The sequence below is a fragment of the Lepisma saccharinum genome, chromosome 20 (genome assembly GCF_977018435.1).
Source record: "Lepisma saccharinum chromosome 20, izLepSacc3.1, whole genome shotgun sequence".
Classification (NCBI taxonomy): domain Eukaryota; kingdom Metazoa; phylum Arthropoda; class Insecta; order Zygentoma; family Lepismatidae; genus Lepisma; species Lepisma saccharinum.
In genome coordinates, this window is record NC_139248.1 from 18959406 (window position 1) to 18984489 (window position 25084).

The window sequence follows — 25084 nt, forward strand, 5'->3', positions numbered from 1 at the left end:
AGGAAAAGGAGAGTTCGACACCCATAATGCATTTCGCGAGGACGACGGGATGCTGTGTAAACAACTTCGGACATCAATGAAAAGGACAAATTGCTTGTCATTAGACGTGCTCCGAGTTGGTGGCTGTGTTTTCTAGTTTTTCTCTGTTTACAAGTGAAGGTCAGTGTCCTTCCACTTGGGAGACTACACGTGTTTATGAGTCACCCTTAAAGGGACGGGTGTGGCTGGAATGCTATGGAAATGACAAATGGGTCTATTTTATGTGAATTACCACTAGAAATCTAACAGTACTATACCCAAATATAGTCTTAAAAATGGTTTGATTTTTGTTATTTACAATAGCTTTTCTGCAACATTTGCTAATCGCGACGTGAGGATGAGTAATGATATGATGTAATTGTTGATACGCACAAAGAGCACCCAAGTATGAAGATTTTGATTGTGATTTTTCAATTTAAAACTTCTTATTACTCAAGATATTACAACTTAATATTTATTAGCCTCAATGATATCTTATTTTTAATACATTTTTTCCAATTTATAAGGTCTCTCGCCTGCTTATTTTAGGAAGTTTTTAGTGCGTACCAATAAAGTCTATAACAATGACAGAAAATATCGTAAAGAAAGTCTTTTCGAACCGGTCTTCAGGTTTTAAACACAACAGAGACATCTCTTGGTTAGCTGTAGAAACACAATGTACTGGTTTTTTGGCGTATGTCAACAATAGATCCATGAACGTATGAGCTCTTTCATCGGCGCCAATTCAAGACAAATATAAACTTGGATTAAGTCTGTGAAGATACACAGAGGTAGTGCTACAGGGTGTCTATAAAGTTTGATTGATTTATAGGAACGTACTCCATGGGGCAACAGCCTTGTGAGGGGCAGGTTTTTTAATTGGCTGACGCACTGTCAGTGCAGCGAGTCCCATCGCCGCTGTTTTTCTCGATTTCTGACTTCTTCTGTTCAAGTAGCTCCCTAAGTGACGTCACAAGGCTGAGTCGACACTGGAATGTTGGTGACTCATATCGAGAATCGAACACAGAACCACTGGCACCAAAGGCAAGAGTCCTGATTAGGAAATTGACCAACTCAAAAAGGTTTTGACAAACAAGCATTCAATAACCTGTTTCATCTCTTATTGGTGGCAAGAGTTAAACAATTTCAAAACGAATTAAGTTTCTCCAATACACTGGATTGATGGGGACTTTCATGTGTGTGCGTGTGTGTGAGACCCCTGTCACGTGATTGGCTTATTTCTAAACTTCACACACATGTATACGAGGTCGCTGACCCATGCCTTCAAATGTCATCACTAAATTTAATACAAGAAATTCACAGATCTCAAAAATATACACCTTTTAAAAATTTTCTCGATATTTTATTCTCACATTAAATCCTTTGCCACAGAGGGATTATCTTGCAGATTCTTTTCACTTTGACATTTTCTTTCTGTTTATGCACATGAATTTTTCACTTGACTTCTCAATTTTCTCTTTTTTATATTTACTTCCTATTTTTATCTGACTCTCTGCCTTCTCTCTTTGTTATATTTATATGTTTCTCTTTGAATTGTTCTTTCGCTCCGTTTTTCTATTTTCTATTGTTCTCTACTTTTCTCCGGCTCTCTATTTTCCTCTTTTCTATCTTTCTTTGACTCCCTGTTTTATCTTTTCTATATTCTTCCTTGTCATTTTTCTCTGGTTCTTTGTTTCCTCTTCTTCTCTCGCTCTTTGTTTTTTTCTTCTCTGGCTCTTTGTTTTCTCTTTCTTTCTCTTCTTCTCTGGCTCCTTTGTTTTCTCTTTCTTACTTTTCTCCTCTGGCTCTTTGTTTTTCTTTCTTTCTCTTCTTCTCGGGCTCCTTTGTTTTGTTTTTCTCTTCTTCTCTGGCTACTTGTTTTTCTCTCTTTCTCTTCTTCTCCGGTTCCTTTGTTTTCTCTTTCTTTCTCTTCTTCTCTGGCTCCTTTGTTTTCTCTTTCTTACTCTTCTTCTCTGGCTCCTTTGTTTTGTTTTTCTCTTCTTCTCTGGCTATTTGTTTTTCTTTCTTTCTCTTCTTCTCCGGTTCCTTTGTTTTCTCTTTCTTTATCTTCTTCTCTGGCTCCTTTGTTTTCTCTTTCTTTCTCTTCTTCTCGGGCTCCTTTGTTTTGTTTTTCTCTTCTTCTCTGGCTTTTGTTTTTCTTTCTTTCTCTTCTTCTCCGGTTCCTTTGTTTTCTCTTTCTTTCTCTTCTTCTCTGGCTCCTTTGTTTTCTCTTTCTTTCTCTTCTTCTCTGGCTCCTTTATTTTCTCTTTCTTTCTCTTCTTCTCTGGATTTGTTTTCTCTTTCTTTCTCTTTGTAGTTATTTCTGGCTCTGTATTTAACTTTTCTACCCTGTTTTTCTCTGACTCTGCGCTTGTCTCTTTCTCGCCCTTTTCCTTCCCCCTTCTCTGCTATACTTTCTCTCTGCCTCATCCTGAATCCCTTTTCTGTGTTTCTTTCTTACAAGCGATTTGGGTGGAGTAAGAAAATGTCGCAGGGCCTACCCGACAGCGTGGTGGCAACGCTGTCAGTGACGGCGTCAATGGGGGAGGATGTTAAACCCCCCTGCAACGGTCAACCATTCCGCCTTCCAGCAAACAAGAACTATGTAAATAAATGAGCCTTTAGCAGAAATATGCGTATTTGTTTGGTTTGAGTTGCTGTTTTAAGTCCACTTTATGCACAGTAAGGCTAATCGGGACTGGACCTACAGTTTAAAGTGGGATCCGAACCACTTGTGCCACCACCAGGTATCGAACCCGGCATATGCATATTTGTGTAGAAGTTCGTGATATACTGAATGTGACTTAGAAGAACATATTCTCCTCCTATAATCGCCATAGGTTCGATCCCGGGCGGAGGCACATTTCAATTTAAACGTTTTCTTTTTTATTTGATATATTTTATTTTACTTCGCGTTTTGTGCCTCTTGGCTAATTTGCGAAGATGGGTATGGGTGATGAAATTGATGAATGGACATTCACAAACAACCATGCCCGAGCGGGATTCGAACCCGGGACCCTTGGCGTCGCAGCGCGATGTGCTAACCACTCAGCCACAGGGTCCGGCAAAATTTAAACTTTAGATCCAATCTATATTAGCCTGTGTGGTCTCATAAAACCAGTTGATGTTCATGCATTTGACAAAGTTCCTTTTATTCATGATGTTTAATTTCTGATATCATCGAGTTTCATTAAATATTTTGTTTACGTCGCTTGTTTGCTTTTTTAGGTTAATCACCACGACGAAGATGGATGATGACGGTATAAATAATGAAGGGCCAATCACATAGAAAAACGCATGCCAAGAACTCGGTAATTCAAGAAGAAAATAATTTCCAGGTAGCTACAAATGAACATAAATACTAGTTCAAAGAATGTTCAAATTCAATCAGGCCCTCCCGATGACGTAGAGGTAACGTTGTGTCCTTGTAACCAAAGGGTCCAAGGTTCGATACCTGGTGGAGCCACATACTGAACGGGATCCCAATTAAAACATTACGTCCAGTACCGAATAGCCTTCTGTGCATGAAGTGGAATTAAAGCAAGAAGTAAGAAAACAAACGAACTCTGCAAGTTCAAGGAATCTTGTGTAACAATCGAAAGTTCCTTAACAAGACTGACCTTGAATTTCTTAACACTTCCGGGGCCTCCCTGATGGCGCAGTGGTAGCGTCATTGCCTTGTATTCAAGGGGTCCCGGGTTCGATACCCGGTGGAGGCACAAGTGGTTCGGATCCCACTTTAAACTGTAGGTCCAGTCCCGATTAGCCATACTGTGCATAAAGTGGACTTAAAACAGCAACTCAAAGCAAAGCAAACTCTTAACACTTCCACTGACTAACTAACTCTAATCTGTTTCATTCTCCTTAGAACTTCCGGTCAAGTATCGATCGGCAATGTAGAAGGCGAGTTGATCAAGTTACAAGAGCTGCCGCTAGGTGTCAGGAGTGGTCGAACGATTTCGTACCCTTTCTAGTTGTAAGGTTGATCAAGAGATGGCTCGAGAATCGTGGAATTATAAATAATATTATGTATACTATGCAAAGTCTCTATAAACCCTATTAATAACTGAACAAAATCAAGATAATTTGCGAATCAAAAATTATAACGTGAAAAAGTTAGGAAAGTACTTCGAATGAACTAATGAAATTTATTCTCTAGTTCATCAAAATATTTTGATTAATACGTATGTTCGTATCTACATGGGTGCCCAGAATGCTAATCGAAATCAGATTCTTGACAGATCTAAACCATTGTTATTTCTGTAATGAATCTTAGTGAATCGTTATAATTTTCTTAGTCTAGTTTATATTACACTTTGCAGATCACCAAAAATTGTATTCGAGTATGTTGCATTAGTAGTTTATGAGGGGGGAAATGATAGCGATTTTGAATCTATTGTAATAACTAATGCATTGTTAAGTACATCGTTGTTGTTTTGTGAGATTGATGTAAAAATAATGGCCAAATTGCTTCGCTTTGTGCTTTGCAAATATGTTTGCAATACTTGTTATTGATTACGAGCAGATTGCCCAGCGTAGCCCGGGTATTTATTTATTATAATGGTCTATTATTAGAGAGGAATATTATGAATTCTAACTATAGTGTAAAATGAACTTGAAGTTGAATGTCATTGGGAGTGTGACTATTTATATTAGCGACCCCGAAAACTATGGACTCCACACTAATATCGGTCATATTAAATGTCATCCCTTTCCCACACTCACCCATAGGGGTGCCAGAGCTGTCTTGGAGTTGAACGGCATTGGGAGTGTCACTATTCATCTTAGCAACTTAGAAAACTATGTATTCCACACTTAAATCGGTCTAGGCCTCCCCCATGATACAGTGGTAGCGTCATTGCCTTGTAATCAAGGGGTCCCGGGTTCAATACCCGGTGGAGGCACAAGTAGTTCGGATACAACTTTAAACTGCAGGTCCAGTCCCGATTAGCTTTACTGTGCATAAAGTGGACTTAAAACAGCAACTCAAACCAAACTTACATCAGTCGTTTTCGATTATTTTTATATGCCACCCCCTCTCCACCCCAACCCCCCCCCTAGGGGTGCCAGGGGTGTCTTGGAGTTGAATGGCATTGGGAGTGTCACTATTCATGGCATTCCGAGTGTCACTATTCATGTTAGCGACCCCGAAAACTATGGATTCCACACTAATATCGGTCGTTGTACGTGTCATCCCTTTCTCACCCCAACCCCTACGAGTGCCAGGGGTGTCTTGGAGTTGAACGGCATTGGGAGTGTCACTATATATCTTAGCGACCCCGACAACTATGGATTCCACACTAATATTGGTTGTTTTCAATTATTTTTACATGTCGCCCCCTTCCCACCCCCACCCCTAGGGTTGCCAGGGGTCTCTTGGAGTTCAACGGCATTGGGAGAGTCACTATTCATCTTAGCGACCCGGAAAACTATGGCTTCCACACTAATATAGGTCGCTTTCGAATATTTTTACATGTCACCCCTTCCCACCCGCACCCCTAGGGGTGCCAGGGGTGTCTTACCTGCACGGTATTTCTTTCCAGATTGTAAGTCATATGTGCACCAAGTTTTGTCATCGTGAATGTTACCAATTAGCTTTTAGACTCCGAAAACTATGCGTTCGACACTAATGTATGTCATTTTTGACATTTTATTTTTCACCTCCTCTCATCCCCATCCCGATAAGTGATGAACTTGGAGTTGAACTTCATTGGGAGTATCACTATTCATCTTAGCGACCCCGAAAACTATTTATTGCACACTAATATCGGTCGTTTTCGATTATTTTTACATGTCTCCCTCTCCTACCCCCCCCTAGCGGTGCCACCTCACAGTATCTCTTTCGAGATTGCAAGTGATACGCGTACCAATTTTGGTTGAAATCGCTCCAGGCGTTCGAAAGTTATGCCGGAACAAACACACACACATACACATCATTTTTTTATATATTAGAAGATATTGCTTGTTGCACAGAATTTTAAAGCTTATTTATTGCTTAATCTATCTACCTTAAAATCCTTTTTCTAGCGTTTGATTTATGTCGTTATCTCGATTGTAGTCTATTTACAATTTCGCTGTCAAAGCAAGAAATGCAGATCGTTTTGTTTCATGAGTTCAAACTTGGTCTCAGTACAAGTCGAAACGTTGTACGTAAAGTGTGACAAGCGTTTCTGAGCGTACAGTGCGCAGGTGGATCGAAGACTTTCGTACTGGCGATATGAGTCTGAAAGATAAGGAGGGCGTCCATCGGAAGTTGACAACTGAAGACGTAATCGAAGCTGACTCACTGAAAACGACACGAGAGGTTGCATAAGAACTCGGTGTTATTCAGCCTACCATTGTTCGCTATTTGAAGCAAATTGGAAAGATGTAAATGCTCAGTTGGTGGGTACCCAGTGATGTGCGCTAGACTATAAGTTTACGTCTACATGCGTTGTCTACACGTACTCTACACGTAGATTGCATCGGGTTGTAGTTTACATAAACTACGTAGACAATCTAAAGTGCATTCAACTATATTGGTTCCTAACAAAATGAAAAGAATCGTATTTACATCAACATTTCTCTTCTCTTTTATCATCAACTATGGAAGAAGATAAATAGCATTCAGAAAACAACAACAGATGGCAGTCGTGAGGCAAGCGTGGTCTTTTTCCCATAAAACACTAGAATATTTCCTATATTAGGTTTCTTCCTAGGTGAGAAGTTGTTCGAAATTGGAAGGAAGAGCATGAAAAGTTCTCCTCACACATCAGCAACTGATTCGCAGTATAATTTTCTTTTACTTTCACGGCGCCCTTTCCTAAGTTATCACCTTTTGCCATGTTGTTTACATAGATTACGTGATGTACGTGTATAAAATAGTCTACGTGTGGAATGTAGACTATCGTTGTTTACTCGTAGACGCACATCACTGTGGGTACCTCACGAATTGGATGAGAACCCAACAAAATTGTTGTTTTGAAACGTTTTCTGAGCTCATTTTGCACAACAATGACAACCGGGCACGCATACAGAAATATATTTCTGGGGCGGGGGAGCGAACCAAGTGTCTCACGAATAATAATAATAATAATAACGTTTAAATTAAAAATAATTATATTATAAGTATATTAACTTAAATAAATACTAATTGAAATATAATAATTAATATTATATTGATGTTATTACAAGAATAGGTAGAAAAGGCGGTATAAGAAAGGAGCTTTAACTGCACGTATTCAATATCCACCTTACCTGTAGTTAAGACCGGCATGCTTTGAATATTATAACAAGTGCCCTGGCAAAGATATTCATGTCAAATAGATGAAGAATTGAACTGGAAAAAAGATTTTAGATCCAGTTGGAGAGAAATTAAGTTCATGATTAATATTTTATGGGTATTATCATAAATAGTAGCGTGTAAGCATAAATCTTCTATGTAATGTCCTTCAAAGCCGTATGATCCCAATATAATCCTTCCCTTCCAAGAAGTTCAGAGGAACTTAACAACAATCGATTATGCAACAAATGCTAAAGAAGCATATTTTCATTATCTAATTTTAGTACTTAGTAAGTCTTTCTGGAGGTGCAGACACCCTGGATCCCCCTAAACACGTGCTTAATAACAACCCATCCCTCCAATTGTATCAAAAGAAGATCATGGTGATAGTATGGTGCATCTGCAATTTTCTGAATCCCTGCGAAACCAACACAACAAAGTTGTATTGTCAAAAAAGTCGATTAAATGAACCGGAAATTTCAACGCCTTTGTCCGACACTGGTCAACAGAAAAGACCCAATCCTTGTGCACGACAACGCTCGTTCGCACGTCCCACAACAAACGCTGCGGAAGCAAGACGAATTGAGCTACGAAACTGCTTCATGCAAGAGAAACGCTTCAACATCCAAAGTAGTGCCGAAAACGCCTTCTGAGAGTTCAGACTCCGGAAGCCCGGAGTTTTTCGCTACTGAAATAAAGTTGTTTTTCATTGGTAAAAATGTGTTGATTGTAATTTTCTTTACTCAAGGTTAATGATCTAAGATAAATTATTCAGATTACTGAAAAGTGCTTCTGAAATTCTGTGTACTAAGTAAGTATATGTGGTCGATAACCTGTGGAGTCAAATGTCTACCAAGGCTTAAGTAACAACTGAAGGAGACACTCTGTTGGGGATGTCTACTTGAATCCTTCTGAATCCTTCTTGTCGTTCGGGAGCCTTACGACTGCTTGGGCAACGAAGCACGCCTTGGGAATGGGTAGTGGGGGGGAGGCATCAACCGAGGACTATCATGTCCTGAAGGTGGCTCCACCGGCAATTGACCTGCGGAAGAAACGACCAATCAGTGAAGGACTTCCTGGACTCTGATTCAAACATCGATTCCTGGTTTTCCCCTACAAAGAGCGATCCCAGAATATCCATGGATTCAGGTGCTTCTGCAGCGGTTGTGGCGTAACTGCCGTGTTTTGTTTTGGTGGCTGACATGCGTAGCGCCAAAGGGCCGTTTATGAACAGTATCTGTTCTAGCGTCATGTAACGAAATTGTCGTGCGTTCCCAAGGATCTTTGTAACAAATGGGTGTTTTTATGCGTCTCCGTTCGCGAGATTTGCGCAGTTCTGACTCAAGATTCTGACGCAATGCTCTCGAGTTGTACTACGACAAAATCACAGAACACTCCCAAGAAATGTCGAAATAGAAAAATGCGTTTGTGCACGACATCTGTTGTTTGACTACTTCACTAGCTGCACCAATGCTTTCTATGTAATAAAGCCTGTGAACACTCTCTTCTGTTTACGTATAATGCCATCATTGGTTGTTGACACCTCAGTCGAGCACCTCATGACCTACTAGCAGTGACGTTGTGGGAGTCTCTTTACTGGATTTGTTTATAAGAAGGCATCGCTAATTTGTAGCAATCCGGGGAAAATGCTGTCACGTAACATCATGCCTAGAATAGGAAGAATAAACGCGAATCATGTGTCGTGTTGATATTGCATTCTCCAGTGTACTGGCGCAGGCAGAGGGTGGGCTGATGGGGGTAGAGCCCTCAACAATATTTAGAGTAAATTCTAATGGGTTCTATTGGGTTCTGCTGAAGGACCGGAACATTGTTTCTCGCGCAATTTAAATTAGGTCCACGTTGTGTATTGTTACATTGAAAAAAGGTTCCTGGACCGTATTTAAATTGATCCTGGATTAAAGGTTCTTTACGGTCCAGGACCCATTTACGCTTGCTGATTTTCTCTCCTGGACCGGAATTGAATTTATTTAAAATTCCTGGACCTTTAACAACCCTGATCGGGACACCTCCCCTTCTTCTTAGAATGACGCCGAGTACAATTTATGTCAGAGTATAAATTTAATAGAGTGAAAAAGCTTCAAATGTACGCAATATTTTTTTGTGCACCCATCCCCTTCCAGAACGCAGTTAGTTAGGTATTATCCACTTTAAAATTCCAGTCGCGCCCGAAAAAATTGTTCGTGGGCTAGTGCGTTGGTACTATTTTAACAATAAGAAATTATAAATTATTTCCTCACACCGTGATACATACAGTGTGTCCGTAAAGTCATGGTGCACTTTTGACCGGTCACAGGAAAGCAACAAAACAAGATAGAAATGTGAAATCTTCACCAAATAAAAGGAAAACTCTCCAAGTTTCCGTACTATGATGCGCAAGCGTGTGCGCACACAGGTGATGACGCAACACCACGAACTGCGCAGCAGCGGATCAGCCCTCGCTGACGCTTGCGCATCATAGTACGGAAACTTGGAGAGTTTTCCTTTTATTTGGTGAAGATTTCACATTTCTATCTTGTTTTGTTGCTTTCCTGTGACCGGTCAAAAGTGCACCATGACTTTACGGACACACTGTATATGCTGAGCGCACAATTTCTAGTGGAGATTTTTGGGAACTTGTGTACCTAAACTGGGTGCACACGTCAATTTCCCCGCCATTTTATGCATTGCACATGCTATACATCGTGAAGTATGTCACAGTTCGCATAAACCTCTCTCTCCACGTTTATTCTTGCAATATATATGCACGCCAACACACTATGGCTGCGAGACTTTATAATAGGGGGAAACCTCCACGGGTACATTATTTCAAGAATATCTTATTTTTCAATATATGTAATTTTCTGGTAATTTATGGGACGAACCAAATACATTAAGAGTGTTAAGTAAGCTTTGTTTTCACACTTCTGGCAAATTTTACACATCTGCATTTGTGCTGCCATCTTAAATCCATTATGGGAACTAATTCACACACTTTCCGCTCACAGTTTGTGAAAACTTTCCACTGATTGGGAAACTTCGCCGAATATAAAAGGACATTTCTGCTGCATTTTGAATGTTTTTTCCCTCTCTTTCCAGTGGCCAGAGATTTGACTGACTGATTTTTGTATCGTACATGCTCAGGTCTAGACACTGGTGTACGCAGAAGGGGGGCTGAAGGGGCTACAGCCCTCTCCGAAATTTTAAGAAAACATATCATTTTCAAATAAAAGGAGTGAAGAAATCGGGGAAAAACCAGAGTGATAAATACAAAGAGTAAACATGGGAGTAAGAATGAATCCACTTCGAAAATGACTCACATTTCTTGAAAATGCAAAAATATGCTGAATATGACCAAAAATCCATCACAATATGCTATATCACGCAAATATGGCCAAATATGCCAAAATATGCCCTTAGAAAGCACCTTAACGTAATTATTTTCTTCATGATATGAATTTCTATAAGTTTGGCGAACACATCAAACTTCCAAAAAAAAAAAAATATGCTGTCATAAAACTCCTAGCCCCTAGTAATCACAAATTAGTAAAACACACACAAAATAGTAAACACACTCAAAAATAAAAATACACCGTGTATGTCTCTCTGGTACTACGTCAGGTGGAAGGAAATGTCTGTACTGATCTGAAAGCCTGGTAAATTGATTCAATTATAACAAGTGAGCATAATTACATAATCGATGGTGCTTACTAATCTGCGCACATTTAACTCGATTCCAATTGCCACTTTAATCCGAAATCATATATCCCTGTTGGTAATCTGCGCCATTTTGTTGTATTTCTTGTGGACTGTTTCGTTGGTTGCTTGTTTTAATTAACGTCGCAATAATCAATGTCAAGGTAGAAGAACGCAGTGGAATAAAAGGGCTATTTATCCCAATCTTCTATTAGACAGGAACATAAAGTATTCTAACTACAAAAACGAAGCGGGCATTAAAACTTACAGGAACGGAGGGAGAAGCATCTTAAGAATAGCAAAGAATGCAAATAGGAAAAGGGAAAACAGAGAAGAGGAAGAGGAAGGGATTATCTACGAAATGAAATTTAAAGAATGTCAGAGTGTGTACATAGGAGAAACGAAAAAGAGGCTGAAAGACAGGTTGAGACAACATAGGGATGATGTACGACTTAAGAGAGAGAGAAATGAGATATTTAAACACACGAGAGAAACAGGACATGACATAGAGTGGGATGAGGATAAGCAGATAGGATAGGAGAAGAGAATGCTAGTGAGAAAATGGAAGGAGGCCAAGGAAATAGAGAAGAAAGGTGAAGAAGACACAATGAACTGCAAGGGGGGACTAAAGATAAACAAAGAATGGAAGAAGGTGTTAGAAAGAGTGGAAAGGACAAGAGAGAAAGAGGAGAGAAGAAGGAAGAAGAATGAATGAAATAGAGCGTGAGATAAAGAGTCCAACCGCATTCTACGCGTAGATGGAAGAAAATATGTTTAGCCTTTTAAGTGAAAGTACAGTTGATAAGGGAAAGCCACCTGCTAGAATGTTCCACAACAATTTTCTAATAGTCTGGAGAGGAGTGATGTTTGTGTATATATATCGTCCTGTTTTGTACCTTGTTACATTTGTACAGTGTCTCTCAAAAGTTTTAGGACAACGACATTTTAAACTAGGCAATCCAATTTACACAAGGCGTTGGTGGGTTGCGTGTAGAGTTAGGCTCAATTTCAGTGTTGATACATGCACAATAGATATTTATAAAATACGCGAAAGAAATAAAAACAAAGACCTGAGAGAAAACGAAAGGTGACAAAGGAGAGGAAAGAGAGATAGCGAAAGGAGAAGAGGAAAAGTAGAAGAGAGAAGAAAGAAAGGATAGACGAGGAGAGGAGATGTAGCGAGGAGACGAGAAAAGGAGAGGAAAGTAAAGGAGAGAAAAAGAGAAGAACGAAAAGAAGAGGAGAGTGGAGAGTAAAGTAAAGGAGAGAAAAAGAGAAGAACGAAAAGAAGAGGAGAGTGGAGAGTAAAGTAAAGGAGAGAAAAAGAGAAGAACGAAAAGAAGAGGAGAGTGGAGAGTAAAGTAAAGGAGAGAAAAAGAGAAGAACGAAAAGAAGAGGAGAGTGGAGAGTAAAGTAAAGGAGAGAAAAAGAGAAGAACGAAAAGAAGAGGAGAGTGGAGAGTAAAGTAAAGGAGAGAAAAAGAGAAGAACGAAAAGAAGAGGAGAAGAGTGCAGTGGAGTCGAAAATCTAAGACAGGAGAAGAGATACGAGGTGGAGATGAGTGGGATGGAGATAAGATGTGAGAAAAGTAGGGAAGACGATATGAGATAAAAGCAGAGCGAGCACAAGGAGGGGAGAGGAGAAGGAGAAGAGAAGAACAGAAGGGACTGAAGAGAAGAGGTAGTTGCATAAAATATCGTATCAGCGTCAAGAATTGATGCATTGGTCAAATTATCGACATGAAACATTCAATAACATTTTGAAATGTATTAGATCGGTTCGAAATGCCTTTTGGCTTAGTTCAGAGCAAGATAAAATCTTCCATGTAAGATCTTTGCGAAAACATTTAATGGAGAATTGCACATGATGAAAACTTTTCAATCGATATTTGCGGAAGTATCCTTGCATTGAACTCGTGTGAGAAAGGGGTAAAATTAGTATGTCCTGAATTGCCACAAATATAAATAGTTATTTCATTAATATTTGTCAATGTCTTTGAAGCAGTACACAATTATCGTTAGAGTATCATAATTCACGATCTTATACATGAAAATATCCCTTTTAATGTGTGTCAATTCATTTATTTGTTTATTTTTTATAAATTCCATATGCAGAACAATGTAGCCACTATACACTGCTATTACAAATAATGTTACCATGCTCTTGTTTATAATAAAAGGAGAATTAAAAAAAAGAACACCTAGTATGGAGGATCGAACCTGGGACCGCTGGCAGCCCAATCGGGAACTCTAACCACTTTTTTTTTTTTAAAGGAAATACCCCCTACACGGAGGTATCCCCCCACCATTCAATCTTTTTCTCACTTTTACACTTTTCAATTCTTACATTTTCTTTGTTTCTTATCAACTGGACGAACACAAATACCCATGTCTTAACCGGGACTCGAACCCAGAACCCCTGGCGTCGTAGCGCGCTCTGCTAACCACTTTTTTTTTTTTTTTTTTTATTGTCTCATTCTGATATACAAGTTATGGAATTACATTGTTTTTGACATAAGTGTAATACTGCTATTACAATTCGTATTTCTATCTGGTTAACCTTTACATTTTTGTTTGACCTAAATTAAGTATAAAGCACTAATAAGAAATTTGCATACCATTTCTTCCTTGCTTGGAGAGGAATTTTTTCATATTGTTCTTGCAAGAAGATACTGAATTGTTTCTTAAAACTGCTCTCGTCATTGTGAAATATATATAATAAGTATTCTGTTATCAACCATTGTACTGCTCGTTGTTTTGTTGGTGGAAAAAAATTGAAATCAGGAAAAACTATATCTGTATCCGTAAACTTTGTTAATGAGGTGCGGCATATACGACTGAGCATTGTTCGCAATTTGTTCCACGCCGTGGAGGAGTTGCAACACTTGGTTATCCTGTGGGCTAAAGAGTCAGGCACGTTGCATGATATACAGTTAGGAGAGTCACTGATTCCATATTGGATGTCCTATCTCTTGTCACTATAACACGATGAACCACTTTGTACCATATTGATTGGGCAGCTTTTGAAAGGTGTTTGGCGGAGACATTTTCCCATATTTGTGGCCAATTATGTGTATTGAAATCCCTGACTATTCGTGGTACTGTGTGCTTGAAACTATTGATTTCACTATATAACTTTTTAACAGATGGTGTAATTGTCTCATGTCGTAATAACTGGTAGCATACCTGTAAAGCGATGTCCTTATAAAACGAAAATCTTTTGGGGATACTTTGGATATCGATGGGAGCTTCTAATGGAATGTCCTGTATTATCATCTGTATGCATGCTTGGGTCGTTGACTCGTGCAGTGAGAAAGCTGTTTTAAGGCCAGCACTTCGCCACGGAGGTCGACAACCACTTCACCACGCCCTTACCTTCGATTGGAACAACAATTTTTAAGTATTCTGTCCCTCCAATATTGTAAATGTCGTTGGGTATACATGTAGTTGACCTTTTACTTTAATTTTGAATTGCTTTCTTGTAGTATAGCAGATATCTTCGAGAAATAATTTTCGAAGTTATGAAGAAAAACTAGAATATTGGTAGTTGCGAAAATGCGAGTTATTTCTTCTAACTTATTATTATTGTGATTAGACATTATTAATGGAAAATATCTAGAGGCTTGAACATTGCAGGACGATGTTCTTTTCCTGAGATACTGCAACAGACGAAATGCTTGTTTACTGACACAAGTGTCGTGTTCAGAACAGTCTTATGAAATGTAGTTGCTGTTGCGTAAGGTAACACGAAATAATTACACCGTTTGCGAACTACCAAACGTTAGACGTAAACAGGCGGAAAATTTTATTCATAAAATCACTTCATATTTGACAGTATTAGTCAAGAGAGACTCGTGGGACACTGTGTTAAGGTGCTGGAGTAAATACTTCTTATTTTTCTTCCTCGATGAAGAACAATTTTTTTAAACTAGAGTAACAGTCGTTCTGCTCTTTTTTATTTCCTTTAAATTCTTCCACATTCCTTTCATTCATTCGGTTAAAAATAAATAGTAATATTGCTTGCATTTCTGTCATTGACTTAGAGCATGCCCATACGTAGGATTTCTTTGAGGGAGGGCCCAGACCCAAATATATATATATATATATATATAAGAAAGAGGGGCTGTTGCGCAAAGGATTATTATTATTATATAAGAGAGAGAGACAGATATTACAAAATAGTTCAAATAGTGCGAGCGCCATTGAAAAGTCATGATAGTTCTATGTTTAGAAAATAATATATTTACAAATTAAATGTTGCGTACTAGGAATTATTATTACAATAAAGAACATGTCTAATTGTGTGTTAAGAATAAAGAGACATTCTCGCATCACGATTGCAGTTCGAAAAAGTCGGGACAGGGATTGAAAGTAGCGCACTGTCTGACTAAATCGCTGAATCAGACGTGTGGTAGCCTTGCATCAATAATTATAAACCTAAAACTACCCAATATTGCAGCCTGAAGACTTTTGCGCAAGGAACAGATTCATTTATTTAAGAACAAAATTGAAATTTTTACACATTTCTAATATCGACGATGTTATTTTCGTAGTTATTGATAGGTTCACATTTAAATATTTTTTCTGGGTTCGAGGAGGGCATGGCCCCCATGCCCCCCCCCCCTGGGTACTGGCCTGGCGTAGACAGTGGGAGAGAAATTTTGGAGAATCTTTCTATTAACTTTATTATTTACATCCACCTTATGCTCAGATAGGTTTATTGACAATCGTGAACTTTTCGTTTAATATTTGGTTTTAAACAACGGGAGAATATTGGTCAAATTTCCTTTCGTGATCTTTTGAGAGAATATATACTTCTACAATAGCAATCGCGTTCGGAAACGGTGAAAGAAAAATGACTTGGTTTTCAAAGGCAGACAAGCTTGGTAACGTAGCTTGCTGGCGTTCAAAGTGACTCACTCACGCTATTCAAGGCCTCTTCTTATCGCAAAACGCACCCAGCAAGTTACAAGTGACCAGAGTCGAATTTGAAAGAGAATCTGAAGAACGATAGATTTCATAAGAGGCGGCTAGCTCAACATGCAATAGTTTAAGTCATAATTTCTGACAACCAAGAAACCTTATTCAATAAGTATTGGGATAGTAATACGTGTATCCGCTCCTTTTTAACAAAGTAAGCTCGAAGACAATCTATATTCAATTTGTTTATATTGGCAAATTGGTCAAGCGGAGGTTGTTATAAGGAACTATTTCGTAGATGTTCATGTAACCGTTATAAAATTACAAATAAAGTATATTCCCAAGCTTAGATATACTAACAACGAAGAAATAAATTCAGAGTTAAATTTCAAATGCATGTGTATAGAGTAATTCTAGAAGTACAGAGCTATATCAGAGTATTGAACTTCTTTTTGCAGGATAACGTTTACAATATTCACGCGGCAGACTAATTAAGAACTCCAAGGGAAACAAGCCTCTAGATATTTTCCATTAATAATGTCTAATCACAATAATATGTTAGAAGAAATAACTCGTATTTTCGCAACTACCAATATTCTAGTTTTTCTTCATAACTTCGAAAATTATTTCTCGACGATATCTGCTATACTACAAGAAAGCAATTCAAAATTAAAGTAAAAGGTCAACTACATGTATACCCAACGACATTTACAATATTGGAGGGACAGAATACTTAAAAATTGTTGTTCCAATCGAAGGTAAGGGCGTGGTGAAGTGGTTCATCAGTTTCGTAGCGAGCTCCGCTCGTCGCGTGAGAAGGCTTAGCGATCGAACTGTCCGAGTTAGCTAGGGCCGTATACGGTTTGCTAGTGTTGAGTTAGTTTTTTTTTCCTTTGAAGTGCAAGCGAGGTCTTGACTACAATTACCGTGCGCCAGTGAAGATACGATGAAATAGATCACGATGAATACACAAAGAGAAAACACCTTGAAATTTGTTTTCATTGATGTCAAAACGCGACCTACGTCATTGGATTTTCATCGATGGTTTCATGATGTCTACCAAGTGCCTACGAACCAAGTGCTCAGTTTTGAAATAGATTACTTTCGTAAGTGTTTGTACGTGAAATGTGCGACAAAAGTGGTAGGAGAACGGTTACTAAATGATTTTGGTGCTGAGGTAATCTATAGTGACGTAGATGGTGATCATAAGGTTGAAGTAGAATGGGCCCACCAGCGACATGTAATTGTCAGAATCCATGTAGTCCCAACTGAATTAAGTGCAGAAGTGATAAGTCGTGTCATGAGGTCTTATGGGGAAGTGTTGAAAATCGAAGACGAGACATACTCTGCCGATCACATTTACCCTACTCGAACTGGACGTGTATTGATTAAAATGATACTACGTAAACCCATACCTTCATATGTAATCATGAATGGAGACTCCTATTGGGTAACATACCCTGGGCAGGTTCGTACCTGCCTCGCGTGCTCCGAAGAGGGTCATGTAGTGGCTGAGTGTCCTAAGCGTCGTTCCACTGTCAACCAGCCCCGCAGGGGACCAGTTAATATACCCGCTGACAATGTACCGATGGTATATGAACCAACTGTGCTACCCGTACGGACTAAACCTAGAGATTCAGCTCCATCAGTTGCAGAAGTCCCTGCGTCACAAGATAACAATGGAGGGAACACGGATAGCCCCAGACTCACCGACGAGGAGACAGGTACCAGACACGAAGGTAGTGAAAAGAATGCACCAACAGGAAGGGAAAAGATGGAGCAGCCAACATTGATCACTGCAGAGGAGATGCATCGTATACCCCCGCCCCCACCCCCAAGTGCTTTGTTCGGGGAGGCAGATTTCCCCGTAGTTACCTCTCCTAGGAAATCACGGTCAAGATCTGTATCAAGGTTACGGTCAGTGGCGGAAGAGTCCATGGTGCTACGTAGAAAGAAGAAGAAAAATAATGAATGCGTAAGTTCCACAATAGTTCATAACGAATTTAGAGTAGAACCTGGTACCCCAAAACAAGATGTTTCAAAGGTTAGTTTAACAAGTAATTCAGCAAATGTAACTAAAGAGAAACCTTCGACGAGTAACAAACTTACCCCAGATTTATTTAGTGGAAAGCATAGTTAATGCATTATAGGCAGAAATTAGAGATCAGTAATGTTGAAGAATGTAAGTAAGTTTAGTTTTCTTTTGTGGACAGTTATAATCATGCAAACATTTACCTTGGCATCTATAAATTTGAATCAAATGCAAAGTAAGACCAAAATAATTGCTCTCAATGACTTTCTCATTAAATCGTCTATTGATGTGGCCCTCTTACAAGAGGTCGCCATAGACGATTTTTCTGTACTGAGCATGTTTAAAGTATAGAACAATTTCACTCCCTTTGCACAAGGGACTGCCATAGCATGTAGGCGACACTTGGATTTACGTAATGTAGTGCCCCATCCCACGGGCAGACAAATAAGTGCCAAATTAGGCTCAGTGTTTCTCTGTAATGTGTATGCTCCGTCAGGAAGTAAAAAAAGACGGGAAAGAGAAGATTTTTTTCAACAGTTGTAGGGCCCGAGTTGACATCCCACACACTAGACACTATACTAGTGGGAGATTTTAACTGCGTAATTCGTTCACAAGATCAAAATCCAGGATACAACTTCTCACGTGCGCTCTATGAATTAACTCAGGGGTTACAACTGCGCGACGCTGGGATACACGCCAACGGCGACAGTCAAGGTTACACACATATCACCTCCAATAGTGCGTCTAGGATCGATAGGTTTTATGTCGCACCAAGATTTCAGGAATATATAATTAGTGTTCAAAATTTTCCAGTATGCTTTAGTGACCATAGTGTCCCAATTCTCAAAATAAATTTAGATTTGGTTAAACCCCGTCAAGGTAGCGGATACTGGCTTTTAAACAGCACATTATTACGCAATGGTAGTTATGTCCAGCTAATCAGGGAAACGTGGAACGAACTCAAGGCCTCTCGGCCAGTTCAAAAGACACTAATCGAGTGGTGGGAAACTCGAGTTAAGCCTAAATTTCGCCAGGTCAGTAAATTCTTCAGTGCAGAGGTTAGTCGAGATCAAAGAAACAAATATAATTTTTTGTATGCAGTCTTGCATGATCTCCATCGTTTAGCACTGCAAGGTAATTTCGATCGTCCCTATGCAAATGAAATAAAAGCGCAATTACTTGCTATACATAGGAAACGAAAATCTGCAACAATAATAAAGAGCAAGATTCTTCCCTGACGAGCAAGCCAAACTAAGTCACATTCTTCAAGAACATAAAAACGCCAGGAGTCATGTTATTCATAAATTAACTTTAGATTCCGGTGAAGTTGTCACCAGCCCTCATAGTATACACGACATGTTTTTGCAATACTATAAAAATCTTCTAGGTCAAGCCTTTAATCCAACAGAAACGCAATGTAACTTTTTGAACTACCTCCCTGCATCACTGACGGAAAATGAAAGAACTGAGCTCACACAACCGTTTAGTAAAAAGGAGGTTCATGATGCAGTATTCAAATCTCCTAGGAATAAAACTACAGCCGAAGATGGACTACCATCAGAATTCTATCAATGTTTCTGGGATCTAATAGGAGACGAATTAACGGCATGGGTCAACGAAGTGTTGACAACAGGGACCATAGGGAAGACCAGTAGCACGGGAGTTATAGTGTTAGTTCCCAAAAAGGCAAATCCAAAATTCGTTACAGATTTTAGGCCAATTTCCATATTTAGTAGTGATATCAAACTTATAAGTAGGTGCATAAATCAGCGTCTAACAAAATATATGGTTAAACTTATTGGCAATTTACAGTTCGCTTGTAATACGTCTCAAAGTATACATCACTTGCTGCAAACGATAAGAGACGTAATTATTACCAAACAAAATAAGAATGCATCAGAGGCAATTCTATCTTTAGACTTTTCCCAAGCTTATGACAGAGTGAGTCACGAATATCTGTACAAAGTCTTAGAAGCATATGGCTTCGGAGACACTTTTATGAATTGGATAAAAACATTATATAATCCTATGCTGCTAAAACTCAAAGAAATGGTTTCTTGACAACAAGTTTTAAAATGCGACGGGGTGTACTACAAGGTAGTCCCTTGAGTAGCACATTGTACGTCCTCACAATAGCCCCCTTTTTGTTTAGTATCCAGCATCATTTACAGGGTATTTCTAGGGCTTCCACCACAATACAAGTTGGCAGTTTCATGGACGACGTCACGATTTTTCTCAAGGATGAAAGAGATCTGTACAGTGTTAAAAGCCAAATACATACTTTCGAGCTCACATCAGGAGCAAAACTAAACAATCGAAAGTCATTCCTGATGCCCCTTGGCAAGGAGAATCCTTTCACAAACAATACGGAGATCCCTGTAGACAAGAAAATAGAAGTTTTAGGTATAAACTTCTATGCAAATATCGATGAAACGATCGAAGCCAATAATAAACTTACGTGCGAAAGGGCAATCTACGTCCTCAGAGTGAACAAGATGCGCTCTCTGAGTTTAAAAGCACGAGTCAGATTTATTAACGTTTTTGCTCTCTCTAAACTTTGGTATGTAGCAAAAGTCCTGCCTTTCAAACCACAGCACTTAGCCAAGGTCAACAAAGCTGTTGGCTGCTTTTTGTGGCACGATACAATTTTCCGGGTGGCAATAAATGAGGTCACGTTATCAGAGAAGACAGGTGGGTTGGGACTAATACACGTGAACACACAGGCAAGATCATTGTTTGTACAGACTGGCCTTCAAACAGCTTTCTCACTGCACGAGTCAACGACCCAAGAATGTATACAGACGATAATACGAAACATTCCATTAGAAGCTCCCATCGATATCCAAAGTATCCCCAAAAGATTTTTGTTTTATAAGGACATCGCTTTACAGGTATGCTACCAGTTATTACGACATGAGACAATTATACCATCTGTTAAAAAGTTATATAGCGAAATCAATAGTTTCAAGCACGCCGTACCACGAATAGTCAGGGATTTCAATACACATAATTGGCTACAAATATGGGAAAATGTCTCCGCCAAACACCTTTCAAAAGCGGGCCAATCAATATGGTACAAAGTGGTTCATCGTGTTATAGTGACAAGAGATAGGACATACCAATATGGAATCAGTGACTCTCCTAACTGTATATCATGCAACGTGCCTGACTCTTTAGCCCACAGGATAACAAAGTGTCACAACTCCTCCACGGCGTGGAACAAATTGCGAACAATGCTCAGTCGTATATGCAGCACCTCATTAACAAAGTTTACGGATACAGATATAGTTTTTCCTGATTTCAATTTTTTTCCACCAACAAAACAACGAGCAGTACAATGGTTGATAACAGAATACTTATTATATATATTTCACAATGACGAGAGCAGTTTTCAGAAACAATTCAGTATCTTCTTGCAAGAACAATACGAAAAAATTCCTCTCCAAGCAAGGAAGAAATGGTATGCAAATTTCTTATTAGTGCTTTATACTTAATTTAGGTCAAACAAAAATGTAAAGGTTAACCAGATAGAAATACGAATTGTAATAGCAGTAATACACTTGTGTAAAAACAATGTAATTCCATAACATGTATATCAGAATGAGACAAAAAAAAAAAAGAGTGGTTAGAGTTCCCGATTGGGCTGCCAGCGGTCCCAGGTTCGATCCTCCATACTAGGTGTTCTTTTTTTAATTCTCCTTTTATTATAAACAAGAGCATGGTAACATTATTTGTAATAGCAGTGTATAGTGGCTATATTGTTCTGCATATGGAATTTATAAAAAATAAACAAATAAATGAATTGACACACATTAAAAGGGATATTTTCATGTATAAGATCGTGAATTATGATACTCTAACGATAATTGTGTACTGCTTCAAAGACATTGACAAATATTAATGAAATAACTACTTATATTTGTGGCAATTCAGGACATACTAATTTTACCCCTTTCCCACACGAGTTCAATGCAAGGATACTTCCGCAAATATCGAATGAAAAGTTTTCATCATGTGCAATTCTCCATTAAATGTTTTCGCCGAGTCGTACTACCTTCGTTTTCTTTGTTACAAACAAGTATTGTTTGCACATTACATGTAGGAGGAGAGTTGCATCTACATTTCACATTGGTCAGCTCCTTCTACTTACTTCTAGGAGCGAAAGCTTGTAGGGTAGTGTTTACCGTCCAGGACTCACAATATGATGGTCGTAGGTTCAAACCCTTCCGGTGGCAGAAAATTTTCGTAAGTTTTATACCTATCCCATTGTGTTCATTGTCCACGCCGTGTGAAACGGAATGATTCAGTTTGGAATTAACGATGGGGGAGGGGAAATATTAAATTGCAAAGTCTCCATTTCAAAGAACCGAGAAGTGGACAAAAATTGTATAATTCTTATAAATATTCAAATTACATTCATGTTTTTAGTGGTATAATCGCAGGTAAAATCAAAGATCTTACATGGAAGATTTTATCTTGCTCTGAACTAAGCCAAAAGGCATTTCGAACCGATGTAATACATTTCAAAATGTTATTGAATGTTTCCTGTCGATAATTTGACCAATGCATCAATTCTTGACGCTGATACGATATTTTATGCAACTACCTCTTCTCTTCAGTCCCTTCTGTTATTCTCTTCTCCTTCTCCTCTCCCCTCCTTGTGCTCGCTCTGCTTTTATCTCATATCGCCTTCCCTACTTTTCTCACATCCTATCTCCATCCCACTCATCTCCACCTCGTATCTCTTCTCCTGTCTTAGATTTCCGACTCCACTGCACTCTTCTCCTCTTCTTTTCGTTCTTCTCTTTTTCTCTCCTTTACTTTACTCTCCACTCTCCTCTTCTTTTCGTTCTTCTCTTTTTCTCTCCTTTACTTTACTCTCCACTCTCCTCTTCTTTTCGTTCTTCTCTTTTTCTCTCCTTTACTTTACTCTCCACTCTCCTCTTCTTTTCGTTCTTCTCTTTTTCTCTCCTTTACTTTACTCTCCACTCTCCTCTTATCTCATTTTTGCTCCATTTTCCTCATCTCTCCTAGAATCTTTTTCCATTTTCCTCACTACATCTCCTCTCCTCGTCTATCCTCTCTTTCTTCTCTCCTCTACTTTTCCTCTTCTCCTTTCGCTCTCTCTTTTTCCTCTCCTTTGTCACCTTTCGTTTTCTCTCACGTCTTTGTTTTTATTTCTTTCGCGTATTTTATAAATATCTATTGTGCATGTATCAACCCTGAAATTGAGCCTAACTCTACACGCAACCCACCAACGCTTTGTGTAAATTGGGTTGCCTAGTTTAAAATGTCGTTGTCCGAAAACTTTTGAGAGACACTGTACATGGTGCAGATTCTGAAGAAGACCTTGCTAGAAGGTTGAAACGTTACGTTTAGCTTATGTTTTATAATAAAATAAAATTCTGCCTTGGTCAGCATATTGAGTTTTTCATATCATGGAAACATGGCTTAATGGTGTTATAATTCTAACTATAGTGTAAAATTAACTTGGAGTTGAACGGCATTCGGAGTGTCACTCTTCACCTTAGCGACCCCGAAAACTATGGATTCCACACTAATATCTGTCTTTCTGGTTTGTTTTACATGTCACTCCCCTTCCCACCCCTAGGGGTGCCAGGGGTGTCTTACCCCCACAGTATATCTTTCCAGATTGTGATATGGGTTGAAATTACTCGAGGATAGCAATACCGCACCTTCTGTGTAGGCAACCAACTTCGCCGTACTGTGTTGCAGGAAGCATAACTTGCAGGATATGACACGAAAATGTCACGCCGCAGTATGCTATTTCATGTCCCCTTCTCACCCCCACAGCTAGGGGACACCGAGGGTGTCTTACCCCCACAGTATTTCTTTCGAGATTGCAAGTGATAAGTGTACCAAGTTTGGTTGAAATCGCTCCAGGCGTTCAAGAGTTATTGCTGAACAAACAAACCCACATACTCACACACATCCATTTTTAATATATTATTATGTGTAATATATATATATATATATATATATATATTTCTACGATACTGTGCAACCTTTTGAGACAATATCGCCAAGTTATTTCTTGTAGGTGTCTGGTAGCCCGGTAGGTGTAAAAAAAAAAAAAAACTTTCACTCGCTATTTGCCAACATTTATTCCACTATTTACATGTTCATTTACTCTGACTGGCTTCAGAAATATTTAAAACATCTTCTCTCCCAGAGAACGAACTTAAAGCTTTATCTATAATGTGAGTAAATCGTTTACTACATAATTTAGGAAACTATTCGAAAGTTTCTGGTGCATTTAGTTTCCTGTGTGTATGCTGATAGAAACTGGATCTACAGTTTAAAGTGTGATCCCAACCACTCTGTGCTTCCACCCGGTATCGAACCCGGGATCCCTAGATTAAAAGTCGGGAAAGTTACCATTACGCCATCAGGAAGACATGCCAAACAGTAGGGTAAAGACCCCGAATATGAGGATAGGCACCTAAAATGAGACCCCGATGTATCTCGTAAACAAAGAGCTGCACCCTAGTGGAAAGAAGCTGAAACACAAGGAGGAATCGCGCCATAGCACTGGAAGTCACGTGAGCTCCTTGTGTGTAGAGTTGGTTTCGCAGCGAATGTGAAAAAGAATGCGTGCTCGTGGAAATTTTGCTGCAGTTTGGAAATTAGCTGCTGAAAATGGATAAGCTAATTTCTTACTGATCCCGTTTTTACTGTGTTTCGTAGTGGTGTGTGTGTGTGTGTGTGTGTGTTGTACCATGTAATTAGTTACTAGTTTTCGTCCACTTGTAGTGTTGCCCACGGGACGAGACGGGACAGGCTTTTAAAAATTCGAGACGAGACGAGATTGATCATGTGTCCCTTCGACAAACGAATATTTTCGAGAGGAGACAGCATTTCACAGCATTTCCACGAGACGGGACAGGCTTTTAAAAATTCGAGACGAGACGAGATTGATCATGTGTCCCTTCGACAAACGAATATTTTCGAGACGAGACAGCATTTCACAGCATTTCCACGAGACGAGACAGGCCAAAGTCTCGTCTCGTGGGCAACACTATCCACTTGTAAGAGAGATAGCGTTGTTCATTTGTTTAGCCTGCGAAGGTCCTATTATGAGACCTGGAAGAGGTTCAATATATGAGACCGGTCTCATAATAGGACTACCATAAAAATGAA